Below are 13087 nucleotides of genomic sequence, written 5' to 3'. Positions count from 1 at the left end.
ATTAAAAAAACATTATATGCTGTTTACAAGAGAATCACTTTACATACAAAGACACAAAGAAATTAATAGTAAAAAATGGAAAAATATATTCCATTTGAATATATATATATATAATAAATATATAGTAAACAAAAAGAACTGGCAACACTTTATTATTATTAGAAAAAATTGATTTAAGTAAAAAATAATTACAAAAGACAAAGATCTTTATATATTGATAAAAGTTTCAATCCATCAGGAAGCTATAGCAAATATAAATGTATACACACCTAATAACAGAGTCCCAAAATATATGGAGTAAAAATTGACAAGGTTGAAATGAGATATAGATAGGTCTACAATAATAGTTGGATACTTTAATACACAACTTTATCATTAAATGGGGGAAAAACAGTCTTTTCAACAACTGGATAACCACATGCAAAAGAAAGGAGTTGAGCCCTTATTTTACACCACATATAAATAGTCACTCAAAACAATTCCAACACACAAATGTAAGAGTTAATACTATAAAGCTTTCACAAAAAGTATAAATAAAAATATGCATAATTATAGATTTGACAATGACTTTTAATTAGAATACCAAAAACGCAGGCAACAAAAGAAAAAAAAAATTGTAGTCCATTATAATTTTTTAAAGTGTGCATCAAAAGACACTACAAAGAGAATGAAAAATAACCCAGAGAATGGGAGAAAATATTTGCAAATCACATATATGATTAGAGATTAATATGAAGAATATATAAAGAACTCCTACACCTCAATAAGAAGAAAAACAACACAATTAAAAAATTGACAAAGAAATTGTATAGACATTTCTCCAAAGATTGAAAAATGGCTAATTAGTACATGAAAAAATGGCTCAATACAATTAGTCATTAGGGAAATGCAAATCAAAATCACAATGAGATACCAATTCACAACTACTAGGTTAGCTATTATCAAAAAAAAAAAAAGGGAAAGAAAGAAAAGAAATGTTGTCAAGGATGTAGAGAAATTAAAACATTTTAGCTTTTAGCTTATGTCTGCAAAAGATATCTTTATTTAAGCTGACAGCAGAAATTTTATTTTATTCATTGTTGTACCTTCACACCTAGACAATGCCTGTCACATGGTAGGTCCTTGACGAAATATAACATAAAACAAACAAAAGAATAACCTTTTAGAATTAACACTGGGACCAGACAAAAGTTTCAACAGCTCCAGAATACTAGCTGCTACTGCAGAAGTACACGGTCATGATTGATTTTTGAAAAGCCACTTAATCTTTGTACCATTTACACAAGTTTCTCAGTTCTACCCAGCTAAGTAATAGCCTGAACCTATTCCTAGTACCAGAGACTTGGTTTTCAGAGCACGTGGGGAGGAAGAATCTTATCTACTCCTCTGAGGATTACTCTTAAATAGGAAGAGGGCTTAAGGAGATGTGAGGAGAATAATAAGAGAGGAGTGAATAGAACTACCTAGCACTGGCCGGATACTTGAAGGAGTTCTTCTAAAAATTGTACAATATATTTATTTATCGATACAATAAGAGATTATTCTATTACCAAACAGTAATGATATTATTCATATTCTGTCACTGGATATATACCACCCTGCTTCTACTGTAGTTTTATTCCTTTCAATATTAATTTATTTTTATTTTGCCCATAGAGATGACTATTCTAATACAAGTTGGGAATTTAAAGGAGGTGTACAGTTGCAAGCATGGTAACAATTCACAGAAGACATAAATTATAAATAAGCAATTTTATCCATTGGACCTCTGTGCTTAAAGGTCAGTTTTCAGACATTGATTTCTAGGAGCTGAATTAGGTAGGAATGATATTTATGCAGCTTCACATGGGTGTTATTGTATATGTATTTTATTTACTTATTTTTTAGACAGTCTCTAGAGAGTCTACTTGCCCATATCACCTGGCAGTGCCACATGGGGAATTACACTTTGAGTAACAGCAATGAATATTGTCATTTCTTCTATGAGCTGCTTTAACAACAATTTCCCTAGGTGAAAGTGAATTGTTGTCTCTATGAATTGGCCTATAGTACTGCAGAGATTTCTAGAGAAGTAAATGGGCTAATATTGTGACATTTGTTTATTTCTAGTACACACTAAAGCATAACATCACATTCTTCTTTGTTTTGTTTTTTAAATTTTTAATTCAATGTGTATAGAAACTCTATTATAATGCCCTAATTAACAACTCTGCACTACTTTATGCTGAAAACTATTTAAGGATTTCATTGAACTGTAATGCCAATGTCAAATGATTTCTAATTCAAAGAAAAAGATTTTTTAAAAAATCCTTGAAGGACAATTTTAAGGTATTCAATTATTAATAAATTTGTCCTAATAATGTAATATAGGTTATATTTGGAAAATACTAAATGATGAAAAAATGTATACTTATTGAATCATTTTAGCTTATACCCTTCTCTGTCAGGGCTCAGCCAAGGTTATTGCATAAAATAGATAAAATAATAGAATAATAAACAAAGAGGGTTTTACTGAGAAAAGAGTCTAATAAACTAGTCTTTGTGTAGAGAGTGATGTGATTTCTCTGTAAGGTCTCCACTTTGGAAGCCAAATTGATATGGCAATTATGAAAAGTGAAAAGCTAGGCACTCAGTGATTTGGAAAATTTGTGTTGAGATACAAATGTCATTAACTCCCCTAAATTGCTCAAACTCAACCTCAATCCATCACATATGGATTGATGAAAGGCTCTCTGATAGCTATAGAATGTCACTATGAAATATTTCTAACCATTCAAGTGCCAGTGACTTAATCAAAACTGGACGTTAGAAATACCATGGCCACTTTTTTCTTAAGCTGCACATTCACATCCCAATGTTTAATATGATTTCTTAGATGTATTTTATAGTGAGAATCTACACAAAAGTGTAACTGATCAACCCATAGCTAGGTTTACTGAGACAAGTTTTATGGAATTTTGGTTGCCTGAAATGTGCACTGATATGGCTTTAATTATATCCCAGTCTATGAGTTCTCTGTAGATCTTAGTAGTTCACATATTGCACCTTGTCTATATGTAGAGATGAAAGCATGATAATTACTATTTTGTGCAATTTTAACATTTTGAATTTATATTACATAATTGCTTTCAACATTGTCTCATCTCAGAGTCTTAAACATATAGCTCTTTGACATTGTAGTTCACCTTTCAATTCTGTATCATCACATTTGCATGTTAGCTTTGAGCATAACACATGACACTATGCATTCCAAATATATTTGTTTCATTGAATGAATAGTGGAAATTATTTATACTTAAAAAATTAATACCTAATATCAGTGTATTAAAGTCTTGGCCCTTTATTGTAACATTAGAGCAATATGCTACAGTCTAAGAAGTTAGAAAGATGAGACGTTGTCATGAGTGGACAACAAAATAGATTTAAAGAATGCCACATATAGAAATGTGCAACTCCCTTGTAACACAGAATATTGTTGTACTGTTGGGAAGGAGAAAACACTGTGCACTTCATCTATATAGGATCTCAAGTAATGAGCACTCCTTCCATTAGCCCGTGAAAACTGAGTCCCTAACCTAGACTGGAACTCTATTTTTCAATGAGTTTTTTAGTCTTGCTGAGTAGAACTATTCTCACTCTTTACTAGCCCATTAATTTATGTAATGGTTAATTTTATATGTAACTTGGCTAAGCTGTGGTGCCCAGTTGTTTTGTCAAACACCAGTATGGTTATTGCTGTGATGACATTTTTTATATGTGATTAACATTTAAATCAATAGATATTGAATAAGGCAGATTACTCTCCTTAATGTGAGTGGGCCTCATGCAATAAACTGAAGACCTTAAGAGCAAAAATTGAGCTTTCCTGAAGAAGATAGAATTCTTCTCAAACTGCAACATACAATACCTGCCTGAGTTCCTGAGTTTTCAGCCTGCCTGGCCTGCTCTGTGGTTTTTGAACCTAAAATTGTAACATCCATTCCTACCTGAAATTTCTTATCTCCTGGCTCGCCCTGTGGAATGTGTACTTGCCAATCATCAACAATCAGCAGTTCCTAAAAAAAAAATTAATTTCTCTCTCTCTCTCTTTATATATATGTAAGCAAAATATAATTCACTTATATAAATACATATTATAATATAATATACACAATACAGTCTGTATCCCTCTTCAATAGACACTACTTCCAATGAATAGGTTAATTTTTGCTAGTGTTGTTTTCAAATACCATTACTGTAAGAAAGATTCAGTACTACATTTATACATTAATGTTATAACACTGAGCCATTTTTTTAGTCTCTTCAAACATGCACCACTTTCTCTTGAAACAGAGATCTCATCAACTACCAATTGGTTTGTACCAAAGCTACCTTCTAAGAGGAAAAGGCTGTCCATTACTGAATTTCCACAGACACATACTCTTACTTTACAGAAGCTATCTTCATAGTAACACCATTTTACATGGTGTGTGTTATATAGCCTTGTAATTTTGGGCCTATGAACATTTAAAATATATGTTTGCATTCTGGTTCCAATTATACCAGTTCTTTGGACACTATCACTTTTTTTTTCCACTTCTATTATATCTTTTTCCCGTCCTGTGTGCTATCCAGGCATCTAAATTTTTGATGCTGTTGACTGACTTGTCACATGTTTTGTCAAAGAACTCAGCATGTGGGACTTTTTAACTGAATATGGCTTCCCCAAATTTGCTCATGAATGAACTGTTTTACATCTGTCTACATAAAATAAATTACCCCTCTAAACATTGTCCAGCTCTGTATCACTGACAGATCATAATCAGATTAAGTAAAAAGTAATATGATCATGAAAGCCATAAGATTTTAAATGTTACATCAATCAAATATTAAACTGCTCAAAATGAAGATGTTACATGTGAATAAGTATGATGATTGTATATGAACGAATCTCTAAAACTGATTTGATTTTCTCATTATCTAATTTTTTTCTTAGGTAATATATTTATTCAATAATATTTATTGAATACCTATAAGTGCCATATTCTATCAGCTAGCTAGCTAACTAGGTAGATAGACAGATTACCTCTATTTCTGACTTTTTATTGTATATATTGTTTAGAGTGTCCCTAGGGTCTTCAGAATCCCCAAATCTGCTCCTGCCTAATTACTTGGATTTGGACAGCTTCACCATCCAACCTATCAGCCAAGACAAAAATATCTAAGTCAAATTTAACTTCTTCCTTTTCCACACTTTCAAATTTCCTTCTCAATTAAATTAATTATAAACTAAGTCTTGCCAGCAAAGCAACCAGAAAAGCAATTAATTTAGCACTAGGATTATCACATTTGATTTAAGTATATTGCATTCACCCAAATTTCATTTTTCCGTTTCTTACACCTTACATGGACAGAATGAAAGTTTCTATTTGCTTATTGTTACTTCCCTTCACTTAGCATCTGTGTGCAGTGAAAAAAAAAACAACAACCTTATTTATAAAATCTTATGTAAAACAATACCAAGCCCTCTTTCTCCTGACTGGTAAAGTTAACATTAGTAAATTTAGGTCTCCCCCATCCTTCTCCCGGGGTTGAGTCTAACTTCTTGCTGAACATGCATTATGCCAAGAGCTCAAGGACCAGTTACATGATCTTTGACATCTCTACCCACCCATGATAGCGTCTACTGAGACAATTAGATTATTTTGTTATTTGACCCTAGGTATATGCAAGTAACTGTTGTATATTCTTAAATTCCTGCTTTTTCTCTGGTCAGCTCAAAATTAACTAGACCACTCTGTGGTTCTCAGGTTTCACCTTGCTATATTTAGTGAGACACGTGGTACTCTGTGGCACTACCCTTTGGCATTTGTGCCCCAATATTTAAGGTGCACTGGCAATATGCCAATTCTTCAGCAACATCGTTGGGATAGTTCGTCCTTAGATGCAATGTGTTCTACCTAATCTGGGACCTTGATGATACTTCACACTCTTCTTAGGAGAGGAAAAGTGATTTCCTTGTACTTTCACATCCCCACACCTGTCTATCTGTCTATCCATCCATCATCTATCTATCATCTATCTACCTATCTCCCCTGGAGTTTCTTCTCAGAAACTTGCTCTCTTCCTTCTCACTCTTAATCTGCAACACAAATGGCCTATGATGTAATCTGAGAGTTTGATAGTGTAACCTATCATCTTCATGTTTTCTTCCAACTCTAAAATCTTCATCAGAACTTTTCCTATTCCCTCAGGGCTTAAACTTTGTGACTCCAAACTATGAAAATTATCTTTTCTATATGGTCAATTGCATTACCCATTTCCCAAGGAATAAATGAAGTAGGTTCCAGCTGTCAAATAGAGAGAAAACTCAGGAGTAACAGGAAATTGAATGTGAGGTAGAAATGGTTAATATTTCAAAAAAAGAATTTCCCCTAAATATAAACTATAACCCTATTGTTCTGCTTACATTTACCAAACTGAGTTTAATGAACCAACAGAAATATAATTAAGAGGAAAAAATACCTCACAAGTAGATCTGAAATTTAATACATATGCTTACGGCTAAAATCACTAATTTTTTTGGGTCTTAAAGATATTGGATATTTTTTTAAATGTGTGATTTTAAGATTGAGGAAACATCTATGCTATTACAAGTCATTTCCTAATACTTTCTCAGTCATATAGAAATTATCTTTATCGTTTCAGGTCTGAATGATTTAGATACTATTCCAATAACTTACCTACACTTTTATGTGTAACAAAATGGCAGGATCCGTTTTGAGGCCCATAGTTACAATACTAATTTGGGACTTCCTCATTCTGGAATATGCTGGACCTGCAAAGATCATGGAATTTTTCAGTTTTAGAAACTGATTAGTATGTTTTCAAGAAGTGAGATAAGTTAGATTTTTTCTTTCTTTCTTACTTTTTTTTTGAATTTTGCTTTCACTTGTTTTGAGTTTTAGAAATTGGTTTTGCAAAAGTGAACAAAAGACTATTAGAGAGGGGTGAGGTTTGCATACATAACTCTATAATTTTGCTAATAATTTCATAATACATTCAATTGTTTATAGTATTGGCCCTTTATGGGAAGAATAATCAAAATAGAAACATGATAATGGTACAAGTTGTAATATAATTCATCATAATCATCATGATTTTCTTCTCACTCTTTTGCACCAATCATGTTCTTTAATTCCTGGCCTTTCTCAGAAGGAAAGACTTTCAAATGCTCATCTAAAAACTGTAAAAATAAAAACTCCTCTTGTCCTTGAAAAATTACCAAACATGTCTAAGATAATCTGATCTTGTATCTAAAAGTAAACTAGAAACATGTAAAGCAAAGAATCGCTTCAGTGAGAGTACTCCAGATACCTATTTTGTTAACAAATCCTTTTTTTGTGTGTGAGTGGTGACATAAATCCTCTCACCCTAAGGATTTATCAAATAATTATAACTTGAATCCCTACTGGCAGAATATAACCAAGCAAGAGAAATAGCAACGAAAAGTATTACCTAAGACAGGAAGCATTGTCACTTGATTCATGAATTTCAAAAACACCACTTTTGTTGTGTTCTCAAGAAAATTGCTTTTTTATGTAAAGGCAAAGGTTCTGCAAATGAAAATAAAATGGACATATTCTCAAAAGTATGCTCAATATGAGATTCCTCCTATATCTTCTGAATTTCCCATTTTTATAAAATCCCTGATCTTAAAATATCATTAATAATATTATATATATAGCTATGACTAATGATAAGTAGCAGTTTCATTATGGAAAATTAACAATTTATCCATTTATTGTTGCAATTGATATTATCTTGAATATTTAAAAGTGTTTTGCAAAAAACTAATAATATAAAATTCTATGTAATGCCTGGTACAGACATTTGGATAGCATTCAGTGCAGTTCTTTTAGGGAAATATGGTTCTCAGTCTGGGGAAAAAAAGTTTTGAATGTCACATTTACATATATTATTGAAAATCTATATTGGCAAACAAAGCAAGAGAACCAATATTTACAGTGAAAAGTCTGTCTGCTTCACAAATATTTCCATAAAAATGTATGGATTATATTAAGAAGTTGAAAATTTGTATCACAATTTAGTTGGAAAGTTCACATAAAAATGGTTTCTTAGAGCATGAGCCACACTTTCCCTGTGCATTCCAATTCTATCCATATTCTTTCAAAGTAAGGTTCTGTCACCCCAGAAAGAAGAATGTCACCAAGGTCGAACTTAATTGGCCTTCTTAATTCTCATACATTAAAAACATATCTGTTGAGTATTGTCTTCAGAGCATCTGCTCTTCCAGAAACACTAAGTCAAATAGCCTCAAACATTTCATGCTGTTTCACTGTGAGAAACACTTTCATATCAACTGATTTTATCTTTAAATGGGTTCTATTTGTATTTGCATTGGATAAGTTTTCTTTGGTGATTTGTTTTGCCATTTCAATACAATAAACCATATGCTATAAAAAATCACTTCAGCTTGGGAGCTTCCAAATATTTTCTGGTTCCTACATGTTTCCCTTTATAAACTTTAATTTATCCATTAGCTTTTAATTGATTGAATTCACCATTTTAAGAAAAGTGCTTCACATTTTCAAACAACTTGACATATAATTGCATTATAAAATAAGGCAATACTTAAAAGATTGAAATCTGGAATCAACTAATTCATTTTGTTTGCATCTCTGAGATACAATTTCCCCTGTTTTACACACCTGCTCTGGAGATAGTTCTGCCTCATAGAACTACTGTGAGAATTAAATTACATAGTGAAGACAGAGCACTTAGCAGAGTGCTTTAAAATAAAAAAATAAACTATTCTTATCATTTACTATAAATAGCCTAAGCTCATAAATTTTATGTAAGAGAAAAGGCTCCAGAACCACTTTGCCTTTCTACTTATTTCAGATCTAAAAATATCACCTGAACAATGAAGCTCAACTGTAAACACATTTAAACTCATAGCATAAAAATAACTCTTTTGATTCTAAAGTTTGAAATATACTACATTCATTTTGAATGCACCTTAATGAGTTTTCATTCTGGATGACTTGAAAACGAATATTCTTAAAATATTTTGGTTTGTCTGTCTCCAAACTTGACATGAAATCTGAGTGTGATGCTCTTTTGGGTTCATGAGGTTAAGGCTTTTTTTTTTTTAAACTAATTCCATGTCTCAAGGATTTTTATACTGAAATTTCCAGAGATTTTTTTTTAAATTTTATTTATATAATTTATTTTTGGCTGTGTTGGGTCTTTGTTGCCGCACATGGGCTTTCTCTAGTTGCAGTGAGCAGGGGCTACTCTTTGTTGTGGTGCACAGGCTTCTCATTTGCGGTGGCTTCTCTTGTTGTGGAGCATGGGCTATAGGCGTGTAGTAGTTGTGGCATGTGGGATCAGTAGTTGTGGCTTGCAGGCTCTATAATGCAGGCTCAGTAGTTGTGGCGCAGGGGCTTAGTTGCTCGTGGGATCTTCCCAGACCAGGGCTCGAACCCGTGTCCCCTGCATTGGCAGGCGGATTCTTAACCACTGCACCACCAGGGAAGCCCTCCAGAGAGATGTTGAGTGATTTTTTTCAACTTATATCACCACAAGGTGGGCTCTATGTTAGACTGAATTTTTTGTTCACAGTTAATTGCTCTGTCACTCTGGCCACACTTTCTTGAGGATGATAGATAAGTCCCAAAATACTTGAGAGGAAAATCCATGCAGTTATTTTGTTGGTATTGATATTTAAACCTGCTTCTTAGCATGTTATGTACAGTATTTCTTGTCAAATAAAACGACTAATTATATACATGAACATACTTCTATTCTTGAACACTATTGAGCTGTTTAGTGGAGGTTCACTTATGAAGTTTGGGAATTTTTCTTAATAACTTACTTTATTAAGGAAACACTATAGGACTTTTGTTCTTTATCAAAGAGGCTTTTGCCTTCTTTCTTTCTCCCCTCTCTTCCATCCTCCTTTCCACCCTCCCTTCCACCCTCCATTCTTTCTTTTTCTTTCTTTCTTTCTTTCTTTCTTTCTTTCTTTCTTTCTTTCTTTCTGTCTTTCTGTCTTTCTTTCTCTTTTCTTCTTCCTTTCCTTCCCTTTTGCTTTTATTTTATTTTATTTTTGTGTTAATTATACTATTGTTTCTTAGAAAATTAATACCAGTTAAGGTATTTTAACCCTTAGGTGGTCATAATACCACATTCTATATCCATGTTTGTTTGTCTGTTTGTTTTGAAAACAGTTTACTAAAATATTACAGAAACAAATATAAACTACCAGGTTTCAAGTCAAAGGAGAAAAAAGAAATCTTGTCTATTTAGTAAAAGAACTATTTTTCTAAGCCTTTCTTTTACATTATTTATAAATCAATACTTCTGCAATTCTAGTTAGCTTTTTCAAAAAGCTTCATATATGTTTGAGGCATAATTAATGCTCACTTGGTGCCATGGGCTGAACCTGCACAGCCCATCCTTCTTGCCCTTTCTTGAAAGCTAAAGTGACACATATGTTAGGGATTTTGCAGATTCTTCTTAAATAAACTGCTGCAATTGTTTCCTTGAGAAAATTTACAGTCTGGAGAAGTTTTGCCCTGGTTTTACTGTCTCCCAAGAGAAAGTAGACAGCTACTCAAGAAACTGAGTTGAGACTAACTAAATGTACTTCTATATTCCCAAGCTAATCACAGATTCTAAGGATCCTGAGAAATTAAGCCTAATTTGTAAATCATTGTGTTTATCGTTCCCAATATGTCATCACTTGTTTCTAATAACAACATAACTTTTCTGCAAATGGGGAGGCTCTGTGATTTGATGAATATCAATGTACATAGTATTATTAGGAAGTTAGTTACCTTTGGAGTAGTTAATACTTTTTCCATATCTGTAAAACATGCAAATTCTTATTTTGCCCTCTATAAATCCAGTACAATTTCTGCTCATTCCAATCATCCCTTTAAGTTTTTAAATTATATTTTCTTGCTTTTGGAGTAGAGGAATTATGCAAATTCCTGTGTAACAAAATGTTAATTTTGTTGTAGCTATAAGCTAGATAATTTTGGTCATGCAAAGAGCAAGTAAACTAGATTTGGCAGAAATTAGAGGAGTCCCGATTCAGCAGTAACCTTACACAAAACCTAGATTCTGTTGTAATCAAATCAGACAAACTGGATTTGGGTATAATTAGATCAGCATAATTAAATTCTTCATCTCTTAGGGAACATCAAAATGCACATATGTAGGCTTCATTATTTTATTTTCTTTTTGTCCCTGGTTGTAGCAATGAAAATCTATAAGTAAGAATTCAGATGGGTCTGTCACTTAACAAGAGGGGTTCTTATCCATTGATATGTCTCAAAATTAATTTTGCTGAAGCAGCTAATTGTAGTTTTTAGAAAAACAAAACTGCAAGATTTTCTAAGTTTATTTCTACTTTACAATTTACCCACAATTGAAAAAATAAAGTTATTTATTTAAAAGAAATAAGGACAGTAAAAATGCACTCTCTTTTGTCATATGCCAGCTTGGACAATTCAAACCAAATGAGCGGAGTTTTGGTAAGTTACATGGCAGTTTTATCTAAGAAGGGCACAGGGGAAGGCACTGGGTGGTGGGGAGAATGCTTATTCATGGGTGGTTAAGGAAGTCATGTAACAAATTACATTTGCTTGTGACTCTGTGGACTGTCATCTATGGCATGTGCTTGCATGAGGAAGATAATGTCAGTGGAAGGCCCATTAAGGTTGTTTAGCCCAACAAAATGGATACCAAGACCCCAATACCGTGGAGTAACTTAGCTAAACTCTTGACAATCATTCTTTTTTTTTTTTGCGATACTTGGGTCTCTCACTGTTGTGGCTCTCCCCGTTGTGGAGCACAGGCTCCGGACGTACAGCCTCAGTGGCCATGGCTCACAGGCCTAGCCGCTCCGTGGCATGTGGGATCTTTCCGGACCAGGGCACAGACCCATGTCCCCTGCATTGGCAGGAGGACTCTCAACCACTGCACCACCAGGGAAGCCCCAATCATCCATTTTTGAAGTGATTATTCATAGCTGTATTAATATCTACCATGTTCATAACTCCCTTCTGAAGCTGTACTTGTTCTATTTCTTTCTTTAATCTCCCTCTTATTTTTTGCTTCTCTGGTTAGAGTGAGCAGTTCACATGAATTGACTTTTTCTTTGCTCTTCACATATTGACACTATTTCCTTTTAAATTTTTTTGTAGTAATTCCTCTTAAATGTTTTTTCTTTGCTTGGCATTTAAATCTTTGCCAGTTAGGTTTGTGTCTATGTGGAGAAGGTTCATGGCACTCTTCATGTTTAAAAAATATGATTTTGGCTATTAATGGATGATGAGTTATAAAGTGATAAGAAAACATATAGTATAAACTGGTTAAGATAATATTAGTCTTACCTTCTCATCTGATACACTAGATAAGGGATGGTGGTGGTTTGGGTAGGAATGATGACACTGAAGATAGAGAAAATTCAATGGATTTATATGTTGTGTTAGTGATATATCCAACACCACTTGAGAATGGATTGTACAGAAGTATGAAACACAGAAATTAATAATGAAGTGATAACACTTTGGCTTGATGAATTAATTATTTACTCAGATTGGCAAGCCTGGGACAGGAAAATAAGGAGTATCATAACATTCATTATTTTGTAGTGAAATAATGAAATTTTGTGCTTTTGATTTCGTCACTACATATTAGACTACATCCTGGCTGCTGCGTCAAGATGAAACTCAGAAGAAAGTTGAGTTACAAAATTCATTTATAATTAAAAGGTAAAAACTGGATGCATGTGTGGACCAGCTTAAAATGACATAAAGGCCTGAAATTCAGGATTCCCCTGTCCTTCAAGAGAGATAACTGAAAACCATATCTATCCACATCATAGGAGGTTCTTGATTCCACGTCGATCTTTTCTATGCTTGTCTTAGATTGGATAGTAAAGCTATGATGAGAAAACAGCTACTGTGAGTTGCTGCCTAAGTATTTTACAGAATGACACCCTGCTCACACCCAGAGTCTGGACATTTAGATAAGGACATGAGCTTAGGATTCCAGCCACAAGTTCCCACTT

The sequence above is a fragment of the Phocoena sinus genome, chromosome 3, assembly GCF_008692025.1.
Source record: "Phocoena sinus isolate mPhoSin1 chromosome 3, mPhoSin1.pri, whole genome shotgun sequence".
Taxonomy (NCBI): Eukaryota; Metazoa; Chordata; class Mammalia; order Artiodactyla; family Phocoenidae; genus Phocoena; species Phocoena sinus.
The sequence above is the reverse complement of the archived record's forward strand: the minus strand, read 5'-3'. Positions refer to the sequence as shown.